Source organism: Crocodylus porosus, unplaced genomic scaffold (genome assembly GCF_001723895.1).
Source record: "Crocodylus porosus isolate Cpor-Errol unplaced genomic scaffold, CroPor_comp1, whole genome shotgun sequence".
NCBI classification, from domain to species: domain Eukaryota; kingdom Metazoa; phylum Chordata; order Crocodylia; family Crocodylidae; genus Crocodylus; species Crocodylus porosus.
This window is the reverse complement of record NW_017728907.1, coordinates 63,215,590-63,229,423: the sequence shown is the minus strand read 5'-3', so window position 1 is coordinate 63,229,423 and position 13,834 is coordinate 63,215,590. Positions and strand designations below refer to the sequence as shown.

Sequence of the window (13,834 nt, the reverse complement as noted above, 5' to 3'; positions counted from 1 at the left end):
GGGGGCGAACTGTCAGATTACTTGCAACATTACAAGTAGCTACATTACAAACTAAACTACGTGGAGATGTGGTTTAGTTTGCAACGTAAGAAACTCACACTGCAAACCCCACCCCCCGTACGTGTAAAGTGTGACACAAACTGTAAAAACAGGCAATTTTCATTAAGTGTACAAGCGCCCCTTGAAAACAAAAATATATAGAATTCACAAACTCTACAGGTCCTTACTCACCATCCTGGTATTCCTCTCTAATTTAACAGACTTTCTATACTTTAGAAACCACAAGCCTTTTATTCTATTTAGAAGTAAATTGACAGGATACTTCCGTGGAGGAACTTTCATATTTGTTCTGCCATCCTAGTATCAGCTGAGATGTAATAATGGCTCCACAGAAATCAGCGATTGTGTGGCTCCATGGAAATCATAACTTCACGGTCAACTTCACGTCTCCTACTCAGTTGAGGCAAACATGTCCTACACTCAAGCAGGAATTGGGAGAGAACCTTAAACCTCACTATGTTTTTCATTCTACAGAGAATAAGCCTACAGAACATAATCATCACCTTCACTGTTAAATGAATTCTAAATGACTGTAGTATTATTTCAGCTATCATGCCAGATTACTTCCTCATATCTTCACCTTCTCCTTAAATTGGAGAACAGCTTCCTAAGTAACCTGATTTTAAAAATTCACCTCAAAAAACGAATTCAGAGAGTGAGTCGAACATAGCAAACTACAATTTGCCAACCTCAGGAAAGAGCAGAACGGATGCTGCAGATCACCAATCATTTCAATGCTTATATGGACCGGGACCACCCTGTTCTTTTTCTTGTCTTCTGTATTGAAAACGAAGAAAGGGAGCATGAAAGGAGCCCAAGGCTAGAAACTGGCACATGCTTTAACTTTTTGCCTTCTTCCATTGTGCAAACAGAGCTCCACTATTAATGCTTCAAGTCACCAACATAATCAGTCAGTCACACATTCAATCAGCAATGAGTGACCATCAATAACATGCTCCAATCCTTTTCCATTTAAATCTAAAGGTAAAATTTTACCACCCGATATATGGTTGCAGCTCTCATTTTAATCAAGGAGGAGCTGATTATGTCTTACCTCAATAATTTAATTGTATAAGCTTATATTTCCAAAGTCAGAGTATCTTTTTCCAAAGAAGAGATGGCCACATCCACACAGGCAACGCATCACTAAAAGGTTAAACATGGTGTTGGCTTCTGCTGTTAAGTTCTCACGAAGTAGTAATGACACTTTATGAAACCATAGGTCATGTGGTTCTGCTGTCAAGCCTACTCATGAAGTGTTAATGATCCTTTATGAAACCATTTACGCATATCTTTATTCGGAGGGGGAAGAAGTTACCTGCATATTTCATGGTTACTATACCTGTCAAAATGCCTGCTTGATTTCACAATGCTTCCTTCTACTACCCACCTCCACTCAAACTTTAAGTGAGACTTGAACTTTGGTCTGGCAAAATGAGAGAGAAGTTCTGATGACATCAGATAAACCCAGTCACTACTTCTTATTTTCTTTGAAAAATGGTGACTTTTTTGATGCTTCACACAGTCAAAGTCTGCCTTGACAATCCAAAAGGACTGGGACATTCCACCATGAAAAGGGAAAAGAAAAATCTTTGGCTTTACTTAACCAAGAACAACCAAATGCACTTAGAGACTGAGACATGGAAAAAGTCTGGCTTAAAGACACTGTAACTGGACACAAGTTGGGGGGGAGGGCTTTGGCACATAGGCAGCATGCTGCAGCAAAGCTTAGTCCCACCCTTTGGTGGCCAAAGCTGGCCAAGAGAAATTAAGATTTAAGTGAGAGGAAATATGCATACAGTACTTTTGTTTTAAATCTTTACTCTGCATGCTATCATCCAATAGGGCAATGAATAAATAATCCTTTATTATGAAGAAGCTGCTTTGGATTCACTTTAACTTGATATTCAGAGGTTCCTGGAGGAAAAGGGGTAAACAGGAGCCAAACCCAGTTTACTGTGCGTGACAGGGACCAGCCAGCATCTAACATGTGACTTGCCCTGTGACTACATGAGCAACTCTCAGCACAAAGCCTAGAACTACAGATAATGCTATATATGTCTGTCTTCCTGATGTAGCACATATTCTCTCTCTTCCCCAAAATACAACAACAATTAAAAACAAAAATACAGACATGCAAGCAGGCACATTCAGATTGTTACAGTCTCACATTTAAATCATCCCTCTTGAGTATTTGTGCTGAAAGCCAGCCAAGGACAAATTTTTCTTTCAGCCCTCCTCATTAGATTTTGATTCCAGTATTTTGCTCTCCCTGAAGGAAAGTCCACTGACTTCACTGATGGACAGAAGTCAGCTTGTCTCCATGTCTCGCCTAGGGTCCCCAGTAGCAAAACTGATACTTAAAGAGAAAAACCTACATGTGTATGGGGGGAGACCGCTCCAGTATCAGCCTCTCTCTATGGATTCCAGTGCAAAGAGACTATATGTTAGGAATACGGTTTTGCAAGCTGTATGCCCCATTGTGGTAGCTTTCGGTGGCACATTCCAAAGTAAAAGACTATTTCAATAATTGGACACTCCATTCACAGCTCCCCAGAGTGCTTCATCCTGAGGGTTTCACTAGTAGCTCAATCAACAAACAAAAAAAACCAAAACAGAGTTGAGTTCTACTGTACATATCTAAGGGAAGGATTTTGCCCCAAAACAAATAGCTTTCTTTCACATGGTAGCTTCTGACACAGTTAAGCTTTCTTTTGAATACATTAATTGTAGCTTTATAACCTTCTTGACCATCTAACACTCATTTTTGATTTCTAAATACATTTAATAAATCTTCTGAGCCTATCTGGGCCCCTTTCTGACAATGATAAAGTAGCTCTCTCTTGCCCTTAAAAGTTAATTTATTTAAACCTTCTAATACCAAAAGCAACAAAGGCCCCGACACATTACACTTAAGATGGCCATACATTCATTCAATTAACGGTGGAATAAATAAAAAAGAGGAATAAACCACAAAGTTCTTGCACCAAATATGTGCAATACCTTTGTGGCTGGTTCCTATCGCACCTAATTAAACATGTGGCCAGTGCCCAACCTCTGGAGCACATGGGAGTATTTCAAGGCTCCTGTGTGCTCCAGAGGCTATGACCAGCCTTTAGCTGCTCAGGGTTCCCGGCCGTGGGTGTTCATGAGATTAGCTTAACCCTTCCTAAATTGGGTTAACTCTTTTTCAGTCTAAGTTAGTGCACAACCTGGCTGCCTCCAGACACCTGCACAAATGAGCAGTTAGATGGACCTAAGCATGGTTACGCTGATCTAAATAAATGTAACACTTGTACATACTCTAACATAATTTCCTTGATTTTATAATATCGTGCAGTGAAATATTTTCCCCTAAAATCCAAGCCAACCCTTTCAGTAGTATAGACAGAACCATATTTTATGCCAGAACTACTGCCCTTAGTGCAAGGGTGCATAAATTATGAGGCTGATGCTAAAAAAAAAAAAATATCTCTGCGTATTTCACCTGACGGTTTCAAAGGATGAAATCCACCCTGTGCAGACAGCTAGCTCAAGGCCCATGCACTGCTCAAGTCCTACTTAAGCCATTATTATCAATAATAATTAGGTGTTCTATACCTGGGTTAACTAGTGTTTATAAACCACTGTGGGTAAAACAAATTATTCAATCCCAAATGGAAAGACACCACCAGTTTTACAAATGGATGAATTAAGGAGCAGAGTGTGCTGAGAACAAAATCCAAGATTCCCCTGGCTTCAGTTACAAGTCCAAGTCTAACAGATTTCTAATAACATTTAAATCTCTCTCTTCCCACAGAGAAGCAGATAACACAACATAGGTGACCTCTTCAGAATATTTATAGCAATTCTGAGATTACAAATGACTGAAATAGTTTATAGTGCTGCATACTGATGTGTCTTATTAGATATTAAGCCCATTAAGATAATTTCATCATCAATTTTGTGACTTAAATAAAAAATTAATAAAAGCTGACTTGCACTTAGAAGCACACCACACATAAATAAATCAGGGATATCACCATCACTAAGCAAACCTGACATGAAAATGTTCTTAATAAACATATGAATTTGTTTTGAAGAACTGTTTCTTTTATTTTACAAAGTCAAAATTGCAGGAAGATAAGAAACTACAATCTAGGCTAAAGAGAAATTGTACAAAACTAGCTTTTGCCTTACCTCTCTTCACTAGAGGTGTTCAAGAAGCAACTGGACAGCCACTGGTCAGGAATGTTTTAGGCACAGCTATTCCTATTTTCTACCACGGGTATTTCCCATGCTTCTCGGCTTTGCTAGTTGCTCCCACATCCCTCCCTTTTTTCTGATATGTATCAGGGTGTTTTTAAGCCTCCCCAAAGGCAGATGACAAGAAGCAATGGTTTCAAGTTGCAGCAAGGGAAGTTTAGGTTAGATATTAAAAAAACCAAAAAAACAAAACAAAACAAAAAACAATTTGCTCACTAGGAGGGTAGTAAAACACTGGAACTGGAACAGGCTACCCAGAGAGGCTGGGGAATCTCCATTCTTGAAGGTTTTTAAGACCCAGCTAGACAAAGCTTTGGCTGGGATGATCTAGTTCAGGATGGCCCTGCTTTGAGCCGGGGGTTGAACTAGATGACCTCCTGAGGCCCCTTCTAACCCTAATTTTCTGTGATACGATGATTAGGTGTTAGCTACAGCCAAGGCTGGGGACTTCAACTGGGGTATACCCATTCTCTTGCTGGGACCCAAGCTGAAATTTACTGGCGTGGGGATCTTGCCCTCTGCTCAAAGCCAGATCAATTGCCATATTTGGATCAGACAGTAATTTTACCCCATGGTCAGATTCAGTATGGAAGGTGGAGGTTTTTCATAGATTCATAGATTGTAAGGGGCTGAAAGGGACCTCACAAGATCATTGGGTCCAGCCTCCCTGCTCTAGGCAGGAAAGACAACTGAGGTCAGGCGACTCCAGCGAGGTGACCACTCTTTCACCTTCTTCTGTGACAAGCCCTCTACCCAGGATGTCTTGAGCATATATTGACAACACTTTCTAGAAGCAGAACATTGGCTGCCCTGGTTCCACTGCTTTATCCATGGCAGGTTAGGGTGTTAGGTCTATGTCATGTGAGGGTGGAGGGTAGTCTTATGCAGAATTTAGATTATGGTTGTATGGGATGGTTTGGAGAGGGATGATCCTGCCTCAGGCAGGGACTTGTACTAGATAACCTCGGGAGGTCCTTTCCAGCCCTACTTGTCTGTGACTCTGACTTACCACTCTTTTGCATGTGAATATAGAATCAATCTTTAATTAATTTCAAAATACAGCACACATTCAAAAACTGAGTTGAACAACTGATGAACCTGAATGGACAGTACTGACCATTAGCATATAGAGCAGGGGTGGGGCAGCCCTTGGCCACCAGGCCAGCTCTGGCCTGTGAAGCCACTAAATCCAATCCACAGATCTGAGATTTCGGCAGTGGGGGGCATTGCCCATGAGATACTGAAACATGGCCAGGAAGCTGGGCGGTGGGGAACTTTGCCTATGCTGCACTGCAGCAAGGAGAAGAGGCAGCCGTATCTTAGCACTCGCCCGCTCAAACATGAGTTTGGCCATTCCAGCCGGCCACCAGAAAACATTGCCAACTGAGGATTTAGACCCTACGCAGCATTCTGTGACTTGACATTGGCCCATAGGAATGAAAGTACAGTGACGTATGTGAGAATGCAGCTCCCCTTTCTCCTTCTCAGAACATGTTCCTTCCCTTCCCCCTTCCACAGACTGGGGAAGAGGAACTTCAGTCTTTTTGTCGGCTTGTCTGAGTGCAAAGCAGTTATCTTATTCAAAAGTTTAAGGAGCTCCAAGATGTCTCGCTCATAGGTAGAACAGAACTACTGCTGATGGGAGAAAAATAAAACTGCGCAAGCTGGGAGTCTTGGGATTCTCCTCTCTGCCTCTGCTCTTCTACAGTCTCCAATCCTCGTTCCTTCCTGTGGGGGGCCGACAGAAAATAGGTAGGGCCTGCCACCTCACACTTTTTCTCTCTAGGGAATAAGATGACTCTGCCAGCTTCCCACACTTAGCCAGAATCTAGTACAATACAATGACCCTGCTAATTCCCACCCACCTCTACAATCTGTGTAGGGGTGTGCAAGTGATCAGAAGCATAAAGAGATATTTCTACATGCTTATCTGCTTTCTATGCCCATGTATATATACTTCATTCATTTGGATATGAGGCTGCATGGAGATATGAACCCAAGATATTTATTCTCTGCATTTATTCATTTCCCTATGCCATGTCCCATTTCACAAGACAATGCAGTGTCAGCTCCACTTGACATACACCCGTAAGAACATACAATCTACGCAACTGGTAAGCTACCGCTTCTGCTTAGCAATTAAAAATATAGCTTATATGCATCTGGTTACCAAACAGGACATAATGAGTTTGCTGTAAAGAATAAAAGAGCTAGATAGAAGTGTCTAGATGTGCAAATCACAAGGATCCAGCTTTTTAGACAAAAACAAAATATTGCATTTTCTGAACTTGTGATGTATGAAAAAGTACATACTAGCCAGCTCACTGACAAACTTCCTTAGGGAAATGTATAAGTTTGATTATGCTTGAATGTAATATTAAATAAAACAAAAAGCCCCAAACAAAACAAGGCTATTTCATCAGTAATAGTAGTTGTTGATCCATAACATTTTTATTTTGAATTATTGAATAGCAATCTACCTTTGATTAAACAAATATAAAAAGATATACTTGGATGATTCCCCTTTATTTAACCTAGGTATATAAGAAGAAATAGCCAACTTGAATGGATTTGTGTTTTTAACTCTTTTTTAACACCTACTCATGTAAACAACCATTCCTTGTATAAATATGCCATTGTAATGAATGGGAACTGTGTGCACAAAACCAAAGAGATCAGGCTTTTAATTAACAACCAGAAAGAAATATCTTCATTTGGGTAGGCAGACCCATAAGCGTTGGTAATGTGGGAAGACCCTCTCCTCTGCTTGCCTGGCTCATGGAAAGGTGAGGCAACACACCAGTCCAAACGGGGTCTGATCTCTCCTTACCCCTTTAGGGCCTCCTGAAGATCTAAAGGGGACTCAGCTTTCTCATATGCAATGAGCAGAATATGCTACTCCCATTGCTAGGGAACAATAGGGGATAATGCCTTCTGGAGAATATGCAGTCTTTCACTACTGGCTACAAGCCAAATGTACAATCTGGTCCACAGTATCCTACCCCACAAAGAAAGAAAGGCTATAAGAGATGATTCAGGAAAAGGCATCAAACAAATTATACTATGGGGAGAAATTCCATCCTGGCTTTATATGACTAATTTTCTTGGTCTAGCTGCAGGAATTCACTCCTTCATCACATCTAGGCTAAATTACTATAAAACACTCCTTTTCCCTCTCCTCTTAATGTTGGTCTGCACATTAAGTAGTCTGTAGTCAACAATTACTGCAGAATATGGTTGGTAGTTTGCCTTTTAAATAAACCTCCAGGATATGGTTGCATTTGTCCTTCATGTTTTTCAGCAGCTTCCAGCACATCAATATTTGGGATCACACAAACAGTAATTACAGAGGTCCATCAGAATGATAGTACAAGATGCCAGCAAAAGTTTTAGGGAACACCAAAACTGGTATATAGCAATTGTGCACACTCAAGAAATCCAGAACCTTCTCTGGTGTGCAATCCTGACTCAAACAACAATGAAAACAAACAAACAAAAAAATTAGAAATCAGAATGGGTTCATTGATTTTTAGTTGTAGCACGTAGAACTTAGACCCTTGCCTCACACATAAAAATCAGGCATTATAACTCATAAGTTATATTTTTTTAAAGCACCCTAAAAAAGGCATAATACATTACACTCTTTAAAAAGATGACTTGACAAGGTAAACCTTGCCCCGTGTCATCAGAGATTAATTATGTATTAAATATTTTTATAATGCTTGGATAAACATTTGCAAAAATACAAGTTATTCTAGCACAAGTGGACTTGGGGTTGTTATTTTTTAATCACAAGAATATAAATATGTTTTTAAATTTCCTATAAAAACTGTTACATTTTGGCTCTGTTATATTATACTATTCACCTTTTGTATGTAATTTCTAGTGACAGTAATGGTAGTTACATGAACATTTTAGAGAAAGAGTACAACAGACATCTTATTCTGGTTTACTCAATGTGTTTTAGCCCCTGGTAATACCAATTTTACTGCTATCATGAAAAAGGAGCTCTACGCTTGAAAAAACATGGGAAATGAAAAGATTCAAGCCACAGGAGGCAGAATTTTTCCCTCTTAAAGGTCAAGAAAAAGCTTTCTTGTTTTAGGGCAAGATCGTCAGCTGTTGCAAGAAAGTATTCATCCTTGGACTTGGAAGGAGCAACAGCAATTTATGCTCGCTGAGAATTTGCCTACTTCCTGCAAGTCTCATTACTCGATCTTCAGTTTTTGTGCCTTAAAACATTTTTTTTTTTTGTATATCACATTCATTCAAACCAACAGGAGCGATAGACCTTGAGCAGTTTTGGAAGGGACCATGTGTAAATTAACAGAGTACTATATTTATCCAGAGTCCCCTGTGGCTCAGTGAATCAGTAGAATCTTTGTCTGCCACACAGGAGATCTGGGTTCAATTCCCAGATGTTCATTCAAATACAGCTGTGGAGGCACCAAATGTCTAGACTCAGTCTGGCCCCTGGATTTTGTCTCAATGCCCTAAAGGCAGCCTTCACACCTCTAAGAAAAACAAAAAAAGCTCCTGCCTAGGCATATGCATCAAAGGTCTGGATAATCTCTCATGCATATACCATGACCTGGAAGGACCATCAGTTGCCAAACTGTATTTATCTGAAAACAAGACACCCTCTCCAAGAATTAGATTCTAGGCATGGTAAATTTATTATAATTGTATATGTCCAGAATCTTATTAAAGGTCCTTCTTAAATTCATCCCTCCAAGTGCTGAAGCAGGCCAAGCAGCAGCAAAGTAGGTGGTGGCGAAGTGACCTACCCCATGCCCTCTGCCACCTTTCCCCACCCCACTTGCCCTCCTGCTGCCTGGTCTCCCCTCCACCATGCCTGCACACCCTAGTGCCTGCCCCCTGCCCCTCCCAGTGCCTGCATCCCCTGGCACCTACCCGCTTCGACCTGCTCCTCCCTACCCTCCTGACTGCAGGATCTGACCTATGCCATTGTGAAACACAACACGCGTTACTCCCAAAGTAGTATGTATATTGTAAATTAGATTCAAACATTACAAAAAACCAAAAGGTAATTCCTTAATTTTATTTAAAAATTGAATGGCTCTCAGTTGCCTGCTGAAGTAAAAAAAAAATGAACAAGGCATAACTAAAGTTATGTCTTTTGCCCTCCGTGGCGGTAGCAGTCCCTCAGTTTAAGGATGTCTTCAAGCATACAGAGAAGTCACTGGTGAGTCAAGAGATGATTGAAGAGGCCACTGCCATATGTCTGACTGCACATATGGCATACAGTTGCAAAAGGAAAGAGTGGATCCTGGTGATGTCAAGTCACAGCTATTTCCCTTTGTCTCTCTTGCCTATTTGCCTCCATAGCGAGGAGAGTTTGCTCAAAATGGTTGATGCCTTCTCATACTTCACAGTGCCACTGGGGATCATTCTGTGCTTGCATCTCCCAGGTACTGATCCTAGAATTGCATTTCTTTAGATTGTTTCTATCCATCAGCTGAATTCAGTCACGTTTCTGTTGTCAGATACAAAATATCTATTATGATTACCTGTGTTTGGTTCTTCTTTGTTTCCTCTACCTCAGCTCAGGATTACAAAACTGCAGTAACTGCAAAAACCTGCTCGTTGTTTAGAGACTTCAGAAAAATGTAAATGGAGAGTAAAAGATTCATATTGAAACTAATACAGTAAAAGGATATATAAGTATGCAATTCTAACTGATAAGAATAAATGTGAGGCTCTTGTTAGACATTAAATAGTCTATGATGTTGCTGTTGTATGGTAAATGAAAAGGAGCAGTTCAAGGCTCTTCACAGGACCTAGAACATGATAGCCTTAGTTACCACTTAAGAGTGTAGATGTGTGCAAATATCTATCATAACAGATTTTACTTCAACTTATTGACATCCTCCGTATGTACAATGCAAGGCAACAACTAGAAATTTTGGATTTGATCCAAAACCAAAAATTACTTTAACATTTGAGCTTCAATGCTTTTTCAGCTGTACATGTTCTCTACACAGTTATTCAACATGCATGGTTGCTAACAGTAATTAACCACTCACTGTTCCTGCGAAGAATGTTCCCAGTGCCAATTCACTTGCTGCATGACAGGGAAAATGCTTGACAGGGAGAGAGGGAGTGATAAAGGTATGATCAGATTGAGACTGGCTATCTTAGGTCATTCACAAGAAGGAAGGGTTCTTAATTACAATTATCACTCTAGTCTCATAACTAAGACAAGCTTTCTAGGAAATCTATTATCCTGGTGGCGTGGTAGGTATACTCATTGCTCCACAGCCTGCCAACTGCTGGCTGGCTCTCTTGCATCACCTTGCAACAAGACTTCATTTATTAAAAGCATTTCTGTGGTGATGTACAATCTTCACTTTGAGATCTCCAGCAACTCAACTCAACTCAAATCACCTAGTAGTCACATGAAAAAGATGTTGATGGACAATGTCACAGATACTGACATGAGAAAGACTCCAACCTCTGACGAAATCTCCAGACTTTCCTTCTGCTGCCTCAGGGTAGATCTACACTAGAGTTTTTAAATTGGAATTAACTAACTATAACTGGGCGCATCTATATGAGACGCTTAATGCACAGCAGACTAATTCTACTGTGCATTAGCGCATCACGGCAAAAGCCGTGCTAATGTGCTAATGCAGAGTAGAATTAGTCTACTGCATGTTAAGCGTTACAAAAAGGCCGTGTGCCAGCAGTACTGCATGGTAGCACCAGATACTGCACATTTAGTTAGTCTCTCAGAGGTACTAAACTTAATGCACAGTAGCAACAGTGCATTAATCCACGTGTAGACGTGCCCACTGTTAACTAAGGCAACTTAACACCTAAAATATTCTCTCAATATAAAACAATTTTAAAAACAAAAGACTTCTTCTAAAAACAGCTTTGCTCTCAGAGATGAATAAAAACGGTAGAAACAAAACACAACAAACCAATGACTATATGCACCACAGATTTGCCTTTATTCAATGTTTTATTTTTTTCTTAAATTGAGAGTCAGAAAAGTTGGGTGCATTTTAAATTCTATGAAAACGTCAAAGGCATATGGTACAGTCATCCTTCTATGGACAGCCCACAACTGCTCAATCCAGGACACAAAGGGCTGTAGTTTATCCTAGGGCAAGCAAAAGAAGAAGCCGACTAAGTTAGCTTCAGGAGCAAGGTTGGAATGGTCTGACCTATCACTTACAATGAACTGGCAGGCCTGCTACAGCCACTGGCGTATGGGAGGGTATAAGCCAAGAGGTAAAAGAATATCAAAAGCAACCGTTGTTCAGAAACTGAGATAACAGCTACAAGGTGAAATCAACATTACCAACAGAAGTGCTGAGTCCCACTGCACACCCACTCCACAAAGTAGATTCACAGTGAGGAGGCTGGAGAGACTGGGGATTTCCACAGCCTTTATGATGCTGGATGAAATTCACTTAAATTGAAAATTCAGTTAAGGATTCAAGCTTACTGTCACAACAAACATAGAAATAGACAGCAATTTAAATACTAATATCTTTATAAGACATGAGTAGCTACCACTTAAGCATGAGGCCTTTTCAAATCTTGTGAAAATAGCAGTTTCAAGACATCTGAACTTGCATATCTCACAAAACTGCTGTAAGCATTTTAAGGACTGAGGAGCTAGAATTGGTTCTTGTCTTATGTGCCCCATGTACACACATCTTATAAGGGGGAAATGTTTTGTTCTCCAGTAGAATAACTCAGCATCATACTTCAAATTACAGCTTTATCACACAAGACCATGACCCATCAATCTTGAGCCACTTTGTTCTCTACCTCTTCTGCCACTCTAATTTTATACAATTGCAATTTCTTTATTGTCCACATAAGCAGTAGTTTTATCATATTAAAGGGATGTAGCAAGTCACTCATCTGTAAGTCACTGAACATTTGAAAGTTGACAGACCAGAAGAAGAAAAATATGGACATTCAAGTCAGTTTCGGAGGCAAGAAGGCCTTACAATTGCATAGGACAATAAAAAGTAGGGGTGTACGAAATGGGCCGTATTTGATTCAGATTCAGATTTGGCCCGAACCAGGGACAGTGGTTTCATTCGTTGATTTGGATCACTGACCCATTCTGATTCGGCCGAATCCGAATCTGAAGATTCAATGCTGATTCAGAGAATCAGTGATTTGGCTATAGACAAAGCTTTAAATGTTTTTTCAACATACCTCAAGGTACAGGCACGGCCCCTGAATGCTGCAATGCTGGGGCAGATAGAGCATCCCACAGGAGAGTGGGGGGGCCCTGCGTGCTCAGTGGCGAACCCCCCCCCACAGCCACCTGGTTTGGCTATCAGCTGTGGGGGGACCCTGGGTGCTCCCCCAGACCCAGGACAAAGCTTCTTATGTTTTTTCAACATACCTCAAGGTACAGGCACGGCCCCTGAATGCTGCAATGCTGGGGCAGATAGAGCATCCCACAGGAGAGTGGGGGGGCCCTGCGTGCTCAGTGGCGAACCCCCCCCCACAGCCACCTGGTTTGGCTATCAGCTGTGGGGGGACCCTGGGTGCTCCCCCAGACCCAGGAAGCACCAGTCACCAAGCCAGGGGTCCCGTGTGCTTCCCAGTGAACCCAAAAGTGCTTCCGATCCACTTCCAGGTCCACTGCCGAGCACGCTGCCCCCCCCCATGCTCCCATGGGACACTTCATCCACCCCAGCATCTCAGCATTCATGAGGCACCTGGTACCTTGAGGTATGTAGAAAAAGCATTTAAGCTGTATCTATGTCCAAATCATTGAATCTCTCTGCATCAATCCGGAGGGTTCTGATTCGATTTGAAGAGATTAAAGGGTCTCCTGATTTGACTTGGATCCAGAGATACAGCCGTCAAATCAATTGTTAAGTTAAGAACTATCCAATAGAATAGTTAAGTTCTTGTTTTTATCTGAAGGATATCATGTGAACATGATAAACATAAGTAGCCATTGCAAACAGCATTCTTAATACTGCCCAATAGTAAACCATAGTTCCACTTCCCAAACTGAGGCAAGTGACTAGTCTATGAGCAAACCAATCTCCTGATATGCATGTACTTCATCCACTACACCACGCTTTCCTCTCCTCCACTGGTAACTTGAAATTAATGGTTTCCACAAACTACTGCTTTGATTCATGAGCAATTCAATAGAAAATATCCGCTGCATATTCTACTGGGATTCAGTGCCTCTGACAGAGTATACTAGCTCTCACAAGGCCTGTTTCTCAAGCTACAACAAAGTCAGAATTAAAAAAACAAAACGGTAATTGGCCAGGGACAACACTTCTTTCTAACTGGCTTGAGGAAGTTTCCTCTCTAAAAAAGTGCACGCTTCTCTGAGGCATCACAAAGAGAAATACTGAAAGAAGGCTTTAATTTTAAATTTTTAAAAGGCCTTTCAACCCACTGTTTTGATCACTGCTGTATAAAGCCTGTTTTTAATACCAACTATTTTGCTTAGATAACCACTATAATGATGCTGCAGTCCAGACAATAAAAGAACTTCTGAAATATG

The 13,834-nt window shown here is 40.9% G+C and overlaps 1 long non-coding RNA gene across 1 annotated transcript in view; it reads right to left on the bottom strand.

The window, feature by feature from the left end:
• Window positions 1–13,543, bottom strand: part of LOC109307647 — a 16,432-nt gene extending 2,889 nt beyond the window's left edge. The window contains exons 1-3 of the long non-coding RNA XR_002100336.1: window positions 13,533–13,543; window positions 4,770–4,776; window positions 1,429–1,436 (exon numbers count right to left, since the gene is read on the bottom strand). This is a non-coding gene — a long non-coding RNA (uncharacterized LOC109307647). The remainder of the gene's footprint in view (window positions 1–1,428; window positions 1,437–4,769; window positions 4,777–13,532) is intronic.
• Between the last annotated feature and the right edge of the window lie 291 nt (window positions 13,544–13,834).